General features: G+C 27.2%; 1 long non-coding RNA gene across 1 annotated transcript; it reads left to right on the top strand.

Moving 5' to 3' along the window:
* Positions 1-3,552: 3,552 nt before the first annotated feature.
* Positions 3,553-14,028, top strand: LOC136077031 (uncharacterized). The gene is made up of 3 exons (XR_010636780.1): positions 3,553-3,648; positions 3,770-3,870; positions 12,133-14,028. It is a non-coding gene; the product is annotated as an uncharacterized LOC136077031 (long non-coding RNA).
* Positions 14,029-17,173: the final 3,145 nt, after the last annotated feature.

The raw sequence follows: 17,173 nt of genomic DNA, 5'->3' as shown, positions 1-17,173 counted from the left end.
CAAGCAACTTGAATTAATATGTGTTTCAGACAGCTAACTTTAGGAATGGGCTTTTTGCATGTTAGAATAGCCTAAGCTTCCAAATGCTTTCAAATTGTTTTATGGTTATAATTGTGTCAAATACAAGTATAGTTATATAAGACTTGGAGTTAGGCTCAAGGTATATAATTTTTATCCTATTAAAAAAAAAAGGCTTTAGCCCAAACACCAAAAAACTAAAGACAAAAATAAACCACCTAAGCTCCCGAAACTCCGTTGTTATTTAATATAATCTGTAATCCATAATACTGCTTATTATGTTAGTATTGGTTTAAAGTACTTTGTTGTTGATATCTTTTCATTTTTAATAATACCACGTGGTATGTTGTGTTTAGAGCTTTTATGTTTAATCGATGTTTATGAATTGTCTTAGTATTGAATCATTAAGAAGTTTAAAAGATTGATGAAAAATTAGAAAACAACTTGGTTTTTTTTTTGTTTTATCTTTTCCTTTTTTATGTAAAAAACTACCTAACAACGTATATCTTTTTATTTTATTTTTTCTATTTAACTATTTTAAGCCAGAAAAGAGTGTCGGTTAAATATGTCTAATACCTTGCAACCCATTGTACCCCCCAGGGCCGGCAATTTTTAGAGAAAAATATTCTACATAAGCCTTTTCTGATTCCTTTAAAAAAAATTGATTTTTATTAACATATTATTAAGATAAAAGAACTTTTTAACTTTATAAAATCATTAATAACATCATTAATATCATAGCTTTTATATTTTCAATTAAAATTGTACCCAAACTGGATAAGTTTCCTAATCCATGGTAATTTTGAACATGGAAACTTCTTTATCATGTCGAAACAGTCATTGGAATTGTTAAAAAGATTTTGAAAGCAATTTTAATGTTTGAATAAGCACATTAAGAATGAGATTCTTCTCATTCGAATTGCAAAATTTCAATTTAAACTTTTAGTTTTCAAATAATTCATGTACTTTTTTTTGCATTTTTGTTTAACTTCTTTCACTAAGGTAAGAAGGATTTTTTATGAAAAATTAAAACTCTAATGATATTTTGAATATTACTTTGAATATTGCATTTTATTATACTAATATCAAACACATAATTATATATTTGCATCCACAGAAGTTAAAAGTTGCATTTGTGCTAATGTTTTTCAGAACGTAATCTCCAATTCCTTTAAAAAAACTCCACCTTTTTTTTCTTTTATCTCTTGATTGCTGCTACTCAGTGCTAAGTTATTCTTGGTACTGAATAATCTGGCATCAACTATCATTTTAGAAATGCTCCTCCTCTTCTTTGTTTTTTGACTGGTTGACAACGGAAAAGTCCGAAATTTGACCTTTCTTTAAATTTTTTTTTTATTTCTTTCCATAACGCATTTTTTGACTGTTTTCATATTCACGAGTTTTAAGAATAAATTTTTATAGCCTCAAAATTTTTTAAAAAGACAAGAAAAATTAGTTTGTATTTAACAAAAAATCACTCAAAAAGAAAATTACGGCACCTTGTGAGTTGCTGTTATAGCCGCTGCCTTTTCATTTTTAAAATATCTTTTTGTGTATAGTTTGGTGCATAGGTTTCTTGTGTTTTCTGCTTGGGTTCATGTTCGAATAAAAATACTTCACTTAGGGTTCATGTCAGGCTCGTAGCAACTGGGTGGGCAGCAGGGGAATTTGCTCCCCCAATAATTTTCAAATAAATAACTTTGAAAAAATGACTAAAAAAAAAAAGGGCCTTAAAAATATTTCGGGGTAGTACTTCCCCCTCCCCCCTCCCCTAATCCTTCAATATAATTTTTGTTCCTACGGCCCTGTATGTTCAATTAAATAACATTTCACATCTGTATTTTAACTAAAAGTTTGATTAAAATTCGTCTTCATTGATTGTACTTGACCTTTGGGCTACAAAAGGTTGAGTTAGACATAAAAATTTTGTCTAGATTTTTGACTTTTCTCTGTCAGTATTACACAACTTTTTCGAATTTTGTATTGACTTTGTTCAAAATTTTCAAGTTTTGTATTAAATTTAATTTTTCCTTCTTTTACACTTTTATCATTACATTCAGTTGGCGCGAAATATGAGAATCGAATATTTCTTTTATGCCAATTCATAGCAACCATTTGTGAAAAAAAAATTTTAAATTATTAATTTGTAGTAATCGTAATAATTGAATGAACTTAAAGCATATTTTAAAATGAATTTCTGAGCCCTGGATTTTAAAAAAGATTGTTTTTGGCTTCACTACTATTTGATTTTCCCGGCTACCGGTTATTTTAAAAATGTTTTTTAAGATTTTGAAAAAAAAGAATGTCTTAATTTTAAGTCAAACGTTATGTTAATTTTGATTTTCATTAATTTTAATTTTCAGTAATCTTGATTTTCAGTAATCTTGATCTTCAGTGTATCTTAAGACTTGTTGGTGCGTTATTAGAATTATCTTTAAATTAACTTTACTTTAAATTAACTTTAACAATAAATTATTTGTCTTTATATTAAGTTAATTAAATTGATAACTAATTAGTTAATTAAAATCATTTATTTTTAAGTTAAATTAACTTTAATCTTTCTTTTGAAAATAAATTTGGTTTTAAGTTTTATCATTTCGTATTTCATATTTGAAGTTATCAAATGCAATATTCTTTGTTTAACAAGGATTGTCGTTAGCTTCCACGATAACTGCAACCGAGGTGTATAGAGTTGAACTCCGAAATGTTTATATTTTTGGTGTTAAATCTAAGCAACCGAATTAAACCGCATTAACTTATATTCATCAATAAATTTTAATCTTCATACAATAATCTCTTAGCGTTAAAAAATTATGAGCTATAAAATTTGTAACTCCCTCAAATTGAGAAGATGGTTCAAACTTTATTTAGTTATAATTTTTGAACGCTTAGAGAATATCGTATGAAACTTAAAATTTATTGATGAATATTCATAATCTTACTTTTCTCATCTAAATTCGAATATATTTTTAGTTAAAAAAAGTAAAATGAATATTTTATCAACTTGTTGCTCTCACGTTTGGGGCAGCCAGTAACAACTTAAAATAGACTACGTTTTAATTAAAGTTACTACTGTAAAAAACTGTACAAAACTACATAAAAACAATATCGTTTGTATTATTAACATAAAAATTTGGTGTTACTATAAAAAGTCTTGTCATCTTGTTTTATTGTTGTTTTATAAAGCCTTATTTTACAAAATGTTGTGTTGTTGTTTTATAAAATGTTGTTTTACAATAACAATTTAAGATTCGTTTAAAATTAAATGGGTTTACTATTTTTATTTGTCAGCATGAACGGTTATTATAAAACGTATTTTATCGTCAATATGAACTAAATATTATAATACATGTTTTATCGTCAGGATGACCATGATTAGAGAGAGGCATGAACGAACATCGATCTACAAATATTCTTTAGAAAATGTTCGTTTAAATTATTTGAAGTGTATGATTATAATTGCATGCCAAAATTCGTTGAACAAATATTTGATTAATAAATATATTCGTTGAACAAATAAACGGTAACGCATGTATATTCGTTTAAACTTTTTAAATGTTAAAATCTTATCAAAGTTTTATTTAAATAACATCTAACAGTTAAAAGTATCACTTTTGAAGTTTATAAAAGGTTTTTTTTTTTTTTGATATTTCTGCTTTTATTTAATTTCGGGTCACTTGTCATAATAATATAATACAATTTTTATTGTTGTTTAATTGATTATAACAATTGTAACTGCAATTTTTTGTAGTTATCACTTATTATATTTTCCGATCTTCACTCCAAACAACCATCACAAATGCAGAAGAAGTTTTAAATTAATTTTGCCTCACCAGCAGAATAATCTTACAGGTAAATTTTTTTTCCAATTTCTTTTTTTACTTTAAGAAAAAGGTACTATTTAAAGTTTTATGTAAGAAATTTAAAGTTGTATGAAAGAATTAATTATATATTAAATTATCGTTTTAATTTTTCTTACTAATATTAGTTCAGTTTTCTTAATTATCTAAATTAGCAGTATCAGGATCTTAGAATATGAGAAATTTAACCCGTACGATTTTATAAGCACAACCCGTGTTGTGCGGCCGTGGCGCAGTGGCTAGAGCGCTTGCTTTTAAAAGCAGGAGATCCACGTTCGAAACGAGCTTTGAAAATATTTTCACGTCACGGTAAGGAAGGAGGCGTGAACTTCCTGGTTAAATGCACTTCCGCGGTGCTCTGTGACAAGACCGTTAGGTCTTCTTGGGGCACCTAAATAACAACAACAACAAAAAAACCCAAACATACCCTCAATCTTTAACGTTATCTGATAAACCGAGAACTGCTAAAACTTCTATAACTCCTCCTGTTGTTAGTTAATGTCCCAAATACTTTGATAATGTAAAGTTACATTACTGACTTAGCGGGTTGTCTAAACAATTGACCTTTAACCTAGTGAATCCTCTTTCATCAAAACCACTTTCTCGGGACAGAGTCCCTAAGTTAAATGAATTTATCAGTGACCATGTGAACAAAATTAATGACTATGAAAAGATGAACCTTGACAATTGTTCCCTTAACAATGACGTCTAGACTTCTAGTAATATTGCTTTTCAATGTCTCACTCTTCATTTTATAACAAAACGTTTTCAGCATAAACAAATTTTCAATCTATTTTGTGATCCACAAAAATATTGTTGAAAAACTTGATTTTAATAAAAAAAAAAAAACTTGATAAAACGCTTGAATTTGGAGAAAACTTATAGACGGGCAACAACTGAGGTTCAAATGTAATGAAAGTTACGCGTCTCAGCAAAGTCATTAGCATAAACTTTTGGTGCGTTGATCATCAAATACATTTAAATGTTACACAAGCTTTAACTAGTATTTTAAGTGGTTAAAAATTTCAGCAAAACTAAAAAAAATTATTGAGCACTTTAGTTTTTTCTTAGGGCATAAATATTTTGAATAAAACTGCCAATGCGTATAAGCAATCAACAACCCTCTCTCAACTCTATAACTCCAAAACACGAACCTCGACGAACAAGATCAATACGAGGAGAATCAAGTTGAGCTCGGTACTACCAGGGAAGTGGTGGGTAACCCTAACCCTGTGGGAAACGAACTCGGAACTTCTTGCTTATGAGACGAGCGCTATCCAACCACATCGCAACCGCATTTTTTCATTCCCACACTTATTCAGAAAGTAGCGGCTTGTTGGGACTTATACCTGAGGCACATAAAATTCATCAATGATCTCAAAAGTTGCTTGAATATTATGGTGGAAACGTCAAGTAAACTGTTGACGAAGCTAATTTTATCAAAGGTATTATTGATCAACTTGATAAAGTATGGCGAGTTTTAAGTTCTGTAAAATATCCAACAATCAACTTGGGTGGAAACCTAAAATCTTATGAATGAATAAAAAATGTTGGAAAGCTAAGTTCTCTTACATGTGTCAAAAATATAACTGAAGCTCGACTAGCTGGATTTTAACAACGTATTCCTGATTCATAAAGTACCTTATCTTTACACTTGACAAAAAAATAAGAAAATGCTAAGAATACTATAATATTGAAGTAATTACGGATATTGAAAGTTCTAAAACTCGTCTGTTGATGAAACTTTAACCAATGCTGTTAAAAAGGCTATACGAAAAATATACGACAAAAAAAAAATTATTATTTTATCATGTTCATTTGTAAGGATAGCGGTGTAAAACATTTGGTAAAACGTTCTTCCTACAAAAATTCATTTGAAAAAAACTACAAAATCAGTTTGAAAAAACTTGTAAAAATAAAATAAAAGTTATTACTTTTAATTATTTATGATTATGTAACATATAAAAAACTATACGATACATATAAAAATGACACTAAGCGTATTTCGCAAATAGTAAAAGAAATTACTGGAAAATGAAGACCATATTTCTGATGAAAATTGATAACATATCTTTGAGCAAAGGCCTCAAAAGTTTATTAAATATTTCACGGATATGTATTCAAAACTGTCAAAAAAGATTTCTGTACGTACACTTTCTAAAGATTTCTAACACAAAGATAACATAAAGTTTCTTAACATTAAATCTTAATTTTGAAATTTTTAAATACTCATGGGTAAATGCATTTGTTCGGATGTGTCTTCCTAACTGTTGTTTTAAAGCGTTTGAAAAATCCTTTAAATCTGTTAAAAAGAAATGTAATCTGGGAAGATTAAATAAATGTAGATTGTTTTGAACAGTTGAACAATGTTTTTTAAATTTTTTTTGAGCTTTTATCTATCAAGGAGTATTGTTCAAGCAATTAAAAATCTCCTAAATTACTTCTGCTTATAAAGAGGCGGACATTTTTTTTTTTAGTCACTATAGCTCTTCTTTTTCAAAAAATTTCTCTGTACTTTTTCAAAAATTTTTATAAGAATTTAAAAAGTAAACTTTAAAATTTTAAAAAGAACTTTAATTAACAGAGTATATAAATGTCCTCATGAGATTCACGAACAAATTGAATAATTGCAGGTTCTCAACTGAACATGAAGTTATTCAATTTTTTTTATTTATACTAACATATTTAGATTTGTATCTTTATCAATAAAAAATTCCAAATACTGAAAAACTCAATTTTGGAAAAAAATGGACTTGAAGAAAAAATGCTCTTCAATTTGTTGCAAGTAATGACGGTTATCAAACTATTTATCATAATACTAACTGTAGATTATTCACAGGTTTTCACATTTTTCACATTCACAAGGTTTTCACATTTTTCACATTCACAAGGTTTTCACATTTTTCACATTTTCTTGGACGACTCTTTTTCCTAACTTATATAAATAATTTGTATACTGCTTTAAAAGTAAAATATTTCTTGCAGATGATACTAATTTCTTTCTTTCTGACAACGATACAGTTAACAGAGAAGTCAGACGCTTATCTGATTGGTTCGAATATAACAAGATAACCTTAAATGCTAATTATAAAAATTGTACCTCAATCTACTTGCTTACAGGAGAGGGGGGGGGGGCGGATTCTTTTTTTAATGATATAAATATATAACTTCTGAACATGGAGTAAACTCAAAACATTTATATCTTTATGCTTATGCAAACAAAGTTTTTTGCAAAGAAATTGAGAAAGCGGCATTTGTTATCCCTATTTTCAAAAATCCTGGAGAGTGATATGACTTATTTAACTACTGTCCCATTAATCTTCTTCCTATAACAAGTGAGGTTTTAGAGTCTTTAATTAACAATCTCTTAATCTTGAATCTTGAATCTAATAACTTTCTTTCTGATCATCAGTATGGATATCGATCTTCTCATTCTACTGTAGATTTGTTACCGGTAATAACTGATAAGTTTTATCGTGCATTAGTAAGATGTGTAGAGGTTAATGCTATCGCTCCCAACATTTATTAAAGCCTTTGATAAATTTGGTATGCTGTTCTTCTCTATAAGTTCTTTACTTACGGTGTATCAGGTAACATCTTTAGATTAATGAATTCTTCCTTACCAATTGTAGTATAAAAATTGTCCTCGTTGGACAATTTTTGTACTAGCGCCCAGAGCCGTCCCGAAAGGGGTGTGTTGGGGGTATCATACCCCCCCCTCCCTAAATCTTTTATTTGTGCATGCCAGTTGGCACATTTGTAAATTTTGTATTTTGAGTTGGCTTTAATAATTTATTTATGCCAACTTCAATGACAAAAAATGCCAATTCAAATAACAAAAATTAATAATGCCAAGTTGGCATTAATAATTTTATAATGCTAACTCAAATAATAAAAATTATTAATGCCTAGTTGGCATTTATAATTTATAAATGCCAACTCAAATGAAAAACATTAGCCACTCAACTAATAATAAAAGTTATTAAGGTAGATTAGGGTAATATAAGCACCTTAAGCAAAAGTATGAACATTTTCAAAAATAATTATGCCGGATCCAAAACTTTTGCAAATAAACAATTTTTAGGGATCACTACTCATGATACACTAAGATATTTAGGCACCCGAAAATTTTTCTTAAAAAGACAGAGGTTTTAAAGAAGTAGCAAATGTGCTCATATAACCCAGACCACTTGTTAAAATAAGCGGTTTAAATCAGCTCAAAAAAAAATTGATTAAGTAAAAAAATACCAACCTGACAACTAGAACTAATTTTTGGAATATAATGATTTGTTATTAACAAAACTTATCATTAAAGGATCAAGTTTTAAGCCACTTTTTATTGAAACAATACTACTTTGTTTTCCACGAAAAAAAACAAAAACAAAAAAAAAGTAGTTCGTTATTTTTTCAATTTTATTCAATAAAACTTTTGAACGATAAAAGTTCAAATTTTTTGAATTTAAATTACAGAAAAATATTTAATATTGTTAAAATATTAAAATTTTTTACTATGTTTTGTTTTTATTCAAAAATCAGTTAAAACCACTGCGATTTTAGGACTTTAAACTAGGTAATTTCAATGAAAAACACTGGGTAATTTGAGCATGCTCATATTACCCAAAAATAGTATCTTTAAATAAAGTCAAAACTAAATGTTTCTATGTAATTTTCTGTGTATGTTTCAAATCGTTAAATGTTGCGGCGAACAGACGTGTTTTATTGCAAAGAATTTTTTTTTTTACAAATTTAAAAAAAAATTTTAAAAGTCAACATTTGTTATCAATTTAATTGTTAAATATGGCAGTTACCATTAGCGAAATAAGAAATATGTTTAGAGAAATGTTCGCTGAGTACAAGAAAGACATAGAGTTAATAAAACAGCAAGAAGAAAACGTTCTTAAACTCATTAGTGCAAATGCACAGTGGGTCAAAAGTGACATTTTCTAACCAAAACCTCTAAAACCAAAAATTTTTTATTTTTTTTAATTAGAAACAGTTTATTATATTAAAAAACATAATTTGTGAAAAAAATAACATTTGTTTTTTAAAAACTTCAAATTTTATTACATAATTACGCAAATTATTAAAAAACATTTATTTTCCATTTATAAACAATTCCGTTTTTACCCAACAAAATTAACAACAAGGATATTATTTAAATTTATGTTTTACGCAGAGTATTCTATCGTTGGCTCTTGCAATAGTTCAAGTACACCAGATGGTAGACTTTTTTTTTCGTTATGTATCTTCTTTCTTAATGTGCAAATTAAAGGATCAGATGCACATAAAAGGCGATGAAAAAGGTCTATATTGCATTTTCTTGTAAAATTTTCACGAAAAATCTTAAAAACCTTATTGGTAGCCTCTTGAGCCTCTTCAGAAAACATACCTAATGGATGAGTAAATAGTTCAATGACTTCATAGCCATGAATCAAAATCTTATGAAGTGTTTGGGTCATAGGATACCAAGGGTACAGGAATACATAGAGCGAAGCAGTTTCCCAACAGAATGTTTTAAATTTGGATGAGTTAATTTCATAACCACTTGATATTGTGGCTAGAATAATATGAAGCCTTTTCATAAGATCTACATCGATGTTCATTATACTAGCTGAGACATCGTATTGCTGAAAAAATCGCCTAGCTGTGTTGCCATCGTTTGATATACCTGCCCCACCTATTTTCGGTTGGTCTATGACAAGACCTATCCTTCTTCGAAATTCAGCACAGACTTCTTAGTCAAGCTTTCTCAGTTTAACAATATTTTTTTCGTCTTGATCTCTAGCCTGCCACTTCATAATCGGCATCTTATAAGAGATATGGAGCATACATTCTAAAAACCTTATCCAAGCATGCAAAGTTGAAACGCTATATTTTATATTGCCTTCTAAAGTTTTTTTTTGAACAACTAAAGATAAATTGTTCATTTCGATTAGAGATGCACCACACACTGAACAGCATTGGTATGAGTTGGTTGCTGTGGAAATAATAGTTTGAATTTTTCCATCTATCATTGTTAAATTTACAATATGTTGTATTTCAACTTCCTTTGTTGTACCGTCCTCCAATAAAACAGGTACAACAGATAATGTTTTCTCTTTAATAGAAGCCATAATTGACTCATATTCTGCAAGAATTACTTCATTTGATTCTTTTCTATATTTAAATCTCAGAGGTCTGCAGTAATTAGTTGACGATGGTTTCGGATTTCTCCAAAAAACCTGTTTAATGTCATCTTTGAAACAATATAGTTCTAGAGGAACCAAGCAAGTTATGAAAAGTGATTCATCTGTATGAAGTTTACTAGAAACATCTGACAGTTGTTTATAAACAGATTGTCCTGTTGCACCATCAAAACCAACTTTGTATATTATAAATAGTTTAGTACAATCTTTAAGCACAGGTGAATTTAACACAACACTATAAGCTGAACATATTCTTGATGCAGTATGAAAAAGAAGAGCTTGTAATGGAACCTCTGCAGAGTAGTCACTGACCTGAATGTTTTCAGGGTAGCATTTATTTTTAGCCTCTTTTACAATATGATAGGATGGGTATAGAGAGCTGAATGGAAGAGCATTGTTTCTTAAATGCTGATAAGTTTCTTTGGATAAATTAACATCTAAGACTAGCGCTAATGATTGTTCTGAAGTAAGTGATTCTGTCGATAATTCTTTGTTGTTTATTTTTTTAACCACTTTTGCTTCTATAAACCTTTTATCCCTTTTCAAACTTTTACTTGCTGCATATAAAAGTTCGTTTAAATTATATTTACTCAAAAGCTCTTTAATTATGCGATCTTTAGTTCTCACATACGCATCTTCAAACAAATTCGAAGGGCGTCCACCTTAAAGTATAATATTATTTTATCAATTATTAAATCGTCGTAATAATAATACAAATAAATTATACACATTATAATAAATTTACACATAGTTAAAGTAAACATACCACAGGTTTTTGCTTCGATTTTTTTTTTTTACAGTTAAATATAGTTTGGTTTAACCAAACTTTATATCTTTTTTCAAATACTGCACTTGTTCTATTCGATTTTTTCCACTTTTTTTTAGCTTGGTAAATGAATTTCGAAATAATTGACAAGTTATCATTAGATTCTTCAAAATTGCTTTGGGAAACAAAACTCAAAATCTTTGCATGTAAATCATCATTTTGTAGTAAATTATTTTCCATTATATAATTCATAAGACATCTCCTATCCATTTTTAAGAGATTGTCTGTTCAATAAAATACTTTTAATTTGAAAGAAAGTAATTTAAAATGTTTTTAATAAAGTAATTTTTTTACGAGCAGTAACTGTGAAACTCAGTTCCTTTCCTTTATTTCTCATTGGTTGTTATCGTGTTTTTTATCGATTACATATAATTTTATTGTTTTCGGAAATTATAAAATAAATAATAAATATTATGTCCCAAACTTGTGCTACGTAGAAATATATAATTCATATTTTATCACAGTCTCTGAGTTTTTATTACTTTAAAACGGTAGCATAAAAATTAGGAATAATGGTTTCAATGCGATCTAAATGTTCATTGAGCAAATACGAGGAAGTTACTGGAAAGCAATTAAAAAATACAAAAATATTTAATTTTAAACTTATGTCTTTAATAAAAATTATTATAAAGTCAAACTGCAGTTTTTAAATTTCAAATCTTCTTAAATTTTTTGTTATCGATCAAAAACGCATTAACAAGAAAAGTGGACGTAGTTAATTGAATTTAAAAGTGTATTCGTTTAGGCAGCTATAGGCAGCCAATTTTTATACCACAAGATCAATGTCATATTGGTATTCAATTATATATCATTTTAAGCGGTTGATACAGGTTGATTCGATGGTTTTAAATGATAATTTTGAAAAAAATAAAAACTTATAACTCAAAATTATTGATGTTTGCATTGTTGAAAATATTTATATAAAATGCAAAAAATATTTTTTTTTTATGTGATTTAAATATTAACATAATACTATATAAGTCATTTATAAGTTAAAAAACAAACTTAAACTTCTTTAAAATTAGAAATCAAAGTTTTCAAAAGATGTAAAAAAATAAAATTTTTACACTTTTTTGTTGTTATTGATAAAAAGTATTTAAGGAAATATTTAAACAACAAATATGGCGTTTTATTGAAAAACTATTTTTTAATAAAATATAATTTCTGGCTTATTAATATATTGAGCAAAACTTGCCTTTTTCAAAATTTAAAAATTTAAAAACTTTTTTGTATGGTTTTGCAGGCTTCTGACCCACTGTGAAATGCAAAGATAACGAGTGATAGACAACAAAGAGCAGAATTAAATATTATCGATAGTATGGAAAAAATTAAAAGACTCGAAAAGGATGTATTTGATATAAAAGAAAGCTTAAATTTTCACCAAGAACTCGTTGAAAAAAAGATTAAAAATAATATTGAATCTATTGAAAGAAAGAGTTTCTAAAAATGTAGGGCATAAAAATATAGAGTTTACCGACCTTAAAAAAAAACTAATAGAAATTGATGATCGATCACGAATAAAATAATCTCAGGATTGATGGACTGAAAGAAAACGAAAATGAAACATGGACGGAAAGTGAAATAAAAGTGATCAAACTGTTTAAACAGACTTTAAAGGTAAAAAATGTTAAAACTGACTTTAGATTAGAAAGATAAAGAAGAGATTTTAAAAAATTCTTTCAAATTAAAGGGTGAAATTATTTTCATTAATGAAGATTTTTGCTACGAAACTAACGTAATAAGAAAAGACTTGAGAGAAAAAATGAAAACTGAAAGGCAGCTGGGAAAATTTGCATATATATCGTATGATAAGCTAATTGTGCGCGATTGGGTATCAAAAAAACCGTGCCAAGAAAGCAAGAGTTATGTTTTATTGTTTTATTCGCAATTTTGTGTTTATACAAATGTCCTTTTTATTTTCTACTATTATTATTTTATCTTTTTTTTTTTTAAAAGCAAAAACAAATAAACAAAAAAATGGAGAAAAACCTAATAATTAAATTTTGTGATGAAAATATCATTCTCAGGGACAAAAATGACTCTGATAATTTTAATCAACAAATATTTGTAAGTCAGTACTATACAGTTTTTGAATCTTTCCAATATCTACAAAAAAAGGAAACTTTTTTTTCAATTTTAAACATTAATGTTCCAAGTTTAAAAAAAATTTTAAAACTTTAAGTTTTTGTTGGATGAATTAAAAAATGACTTTAAAATTATTTGTCTTATGGAAACTTGGTGTAAGTGTGGTGTAACAAATGCGGAATTTGAACTAATTAATTACAAATCAGTTCACCAACCATGTAATTTTGGTATTGGTGGGGACGTAAGTATTTTTATCCACAACTCAATTAATTATAGTTTACGTAACGATCTCTGTGTGAATGAAATAGATTGTGAGTCATTATGTATTGAATTAAAAAATAAAAACACTAAAAGCATAATTGTAAACGCGACATATAGACCACCATTAGGTAATTTAAAAAAAAATTAAAACTCATCTGAAATCATTTATAACAGCTATCAATAAAATGCGAGATCATGTCTTTTTGGCTGGTGATCTAAACATTGACCTAAAAAAACAAATAATAATGTAAAAAATTTTATAAACACTCTTCTTTAAAATAATTTAATTCCAACAATAAACAAGCCAACTAGAGTGACTAACAACTCTTCTACACTTCTTAATAATATAATAACTAATAACTTTTATAATAACCGTCTTAACACAGGTATAACCAAAACTGACTTATCAGATCATTTCACAACATTTTTAGTTACTAATAACATAATAAAGAACAACATTCCTTCTAAAACACCGTATTTTGACGACAGATCAATGAAAACTCTGTAAAACAGTTTCAAAACCTTTTAAGAAACAACGTTGATTGGAATCTGGTATTGCAATCAAACGATGCTAACAACTCATATGATCTATTTCTAAGTCAATTCTGCAAGCAATATGAAACAGCGTTTCCTCAAAAAAAAATTATTGTGAACACAAAAACAGTTATGACTCCATGGATGTCTAATGGGTTACTAAAATCCTCCAAAAGAAAACAAAAATTATATGATAAATACTAAAAAAAAAACAACTTATAAAAACGAAATGACATATAAAAACTACAAAAATGTAGTCAAAAAAACAAAAAAGAAACTCTAAAAAGCTTTATTATGGAAACACCAAAAAAACTTGGAATGTAATTAAAGAAGTGATTGGCAAAAATTATTATGCGAGAAACACTCTGCCAAAAAAAATAAAAGTTGACGAAAAAAATATTTATGATAAATCAATTATTGCTGAAAAAATAAACAGTTTTTTTATTAATGCTGGTCCAAATTTGACATCAAAAATTCCTCTGAATTCAACATCATTTGAGTCTTATTTAAAAAATTACGATAAAGTTATGGATGAACCTAATCTTAAATTAATTGAATTGCGAACCGCCTTTTATAATCTTAAAACTAACAAAAGTGCTGGATTTGATAAAATTAACGTTAATGTTGTAAAATCTGTTTATCATCGAACCTCATTTGTTTCACATCTTTAATCTTTCTTTTAAAACAAGTATTGTCCCGGAAAAATAAAAAATTGCACGAATCACACCGGTTTTTAAGACTGGCGATGACTCTTTTATTTCCTATTATAGACCTATATCTATATTACCGTGTTTCTCAAAATTGCTTGAAAAAATAATGTACAACAGGCTATTTAATTATTTATCAGAAAACAATATGTTGTACTCAAAACAGTTTGGTTTTAAAAAAAATATTCCACTCAACATGCAGTTCTTGAAATAGTCAATCAAATAACAAACGCATTATGTACTAACTACTTTACATTAAGAGTTTTTATTGATCTGTCAAAGGCTTTTGATACTGTAAACCATAACATACTAATAAAAAAACTTGAATATTATGGAGTAAAAAATAATAACTTACTTCCCAGTAAACACACGACGTTTTAAAGACGTCTAAAAAACGTCATTTAGACGTCTAGATGTATAAAAGACGTTTTTTAGACGTCTTTAAGACGTTATGTGTTTACTGGGTTTGGTTCAAAAGCTATTTGACCAATAGAATGCAATTCATCCAATATGCGCAAAAACAAACAACTCCATATGCTGTAACTTGTGGTCTCCCCCAGGGCTCTATTTTAGGATCCTTATTATTCTTAGTATATATAAATGATTTAAATTTAGCAACACGCTTCTGAAATTGTATTCTTTTTGCAGATGACTCCAATCTTTTTTATTCCCACAGAGATATTAAAACACTTTTTGAAACAGCTAACGAAGAGTTGGGTAAGGTTAATGAATGGTTTATAAGTAATAAACTGTCTCTAAATGTGGATAAAACCAAATTTATTTTATTTCATAAAGTAAATAAATTTGAAAATATTTCCATTAAACTGCCAAATCTAATAATCAATAACGCTAACATTAAAAGAGAAACTTCAGTTAAGTTTTTGGGCGTGATATTAAATGAACATTTACGTTGGAGTGATCATATAAAAAGCATTGAGAAAAAATTATCAAAAAATATTGCCATGATATATAAGGCTAAACCATTTCTAAATAATAAATCTTTAAAAAGTTTATATTTTTCTTTCATTTATTCTTATTTGGTTTATTGTAATATTGTATGGGCAAGTACAAATCATACAAAATTAAAAAAATTGTACAGTAAACAAAAACATGCCTGCAGAATATTATTTGGAGCTGATAAAATTGCACCATGCGAACCTCTTCTGCGTATACTGGGCGCATTAAATGTTTATAAAAAAAATTTACATCAAGTTTTAATGTTCATGTATAAAACAAAAATCTCCTAAAATATTTCAGTCCTATTTTGAAAAAGTAGTGCATAAATACCCGATAAAATTTTCAAATAATAACTACATTGTCCCTAAATATAATTCAAAACAAATTACACATTTAACTCAACATCGTGGACCCTATTTGTGGAAAAAGTTTCCTAATATTGCAAATACAAAAAAAGTTAGTATACATCAGTTTAAAAATGAATCAAAACACGTGTTATTACTTATGGATTTTAACATATCCGATTTTTAATGCCTCTCTTAAATTAAATTTCAATTATATAAAATATGAATTTATCAACTTTTTTTTTTGTTTTGTTTGTTTGTTTGTTTGTTTTTTCATTATTTCAGTTATGGTGTTTCCTCTAATCTTAAAAGTTATTGCTGAAATCTTAGTTCTTGAACATTTTGATATTTAACTATAACTGAATTTTTATTTATTTTACTTTTAATTAAATTAGTTTAATCATATACATATATAAAACGGTTTTTTTAAATTAAGTACTCTTTTATTTTGAATTTTTTGTTCTTTATTTAAATAATACTTTATTACAAATTGTCATAAATTTTATTTTCATAATTTTCAATAAATACTTTGTATAATATACGTATATAGTGTGGCTCTTGTAAATACGTGCTCTTTAATTAATTAATTTATTGTTTTCTTTTTTACATTTTTTTCAGTTTTTCTTGTTTACTTGATTATTACTCTTAGCATGAATAATGTTCTTGAAGTATTTCTTAAACTAATTGTTATTTATTTTTACATTTATAATTTTTAATAAATAGTTTGTAAAGTATAAATATATTACACCGCTATTATAAATACGTACGATTGGGGCTCGGTGATAAGACAAAATAATGTCTTCTACTTGCCCCGCCAGTGTTTTTATTTATAAACTTTTAAATTGTAAAAGTTATTAAACGACGAAATAAATAAAAAAATAAAAAAATATGTATTGTTTTTTATGCCAACTCAAATGATAAAAAGTACTAATTCAAATGATAAAAAAAATCAATTCAAATAATAAAAACTATAAATGCCAAGTTGAAATTACTCGATTTGATTGTAATGCTACAACTCAAACAGAATTTACAATGAGTTTATTTTACAGATAAAAATTTAAAATATTTCTTGATACCATTTTAAAACTAACAAAAGAAAATTTAAAATCATGTAATTCTTCTAGTGAACCATTATATCTATTATTCTCTCAACCATTTAATAAACTTAATGCATTAAAATAATTTACATTAGATAAGGTAAAAAAATCTATTTCAATATTTCTACCTACCAGTCAGGGTGCAAATCTTCAAGAATATGACTTATTTCAAACAGAACTAGATGCTGTTTAATTTGTTAAAAGAAGATTAAACAGCATTTAATTCCTTGATGGAAAAATCAGAAGAAGTAAACCATTTTTCACCATGTGCTAATCAAACTTGTTGTTTAGTCTTGACT

Source organism: Hydra vulgaris, chromosome 02 (genome assembly GCF_038396675.1).
Source record: "Hydra vulgaris chromosome 02, alternate assembly HydraT2T_AEP".
NCBI lineage: Eukaryota > Metazoa > Cnidaria > Hydrozoa > Anthoathecata > Hydridae > Hydra > Hydra vulgaris.
This window is presented reverse-complemented; position numbering and strand designations above follow the sequence as displayed.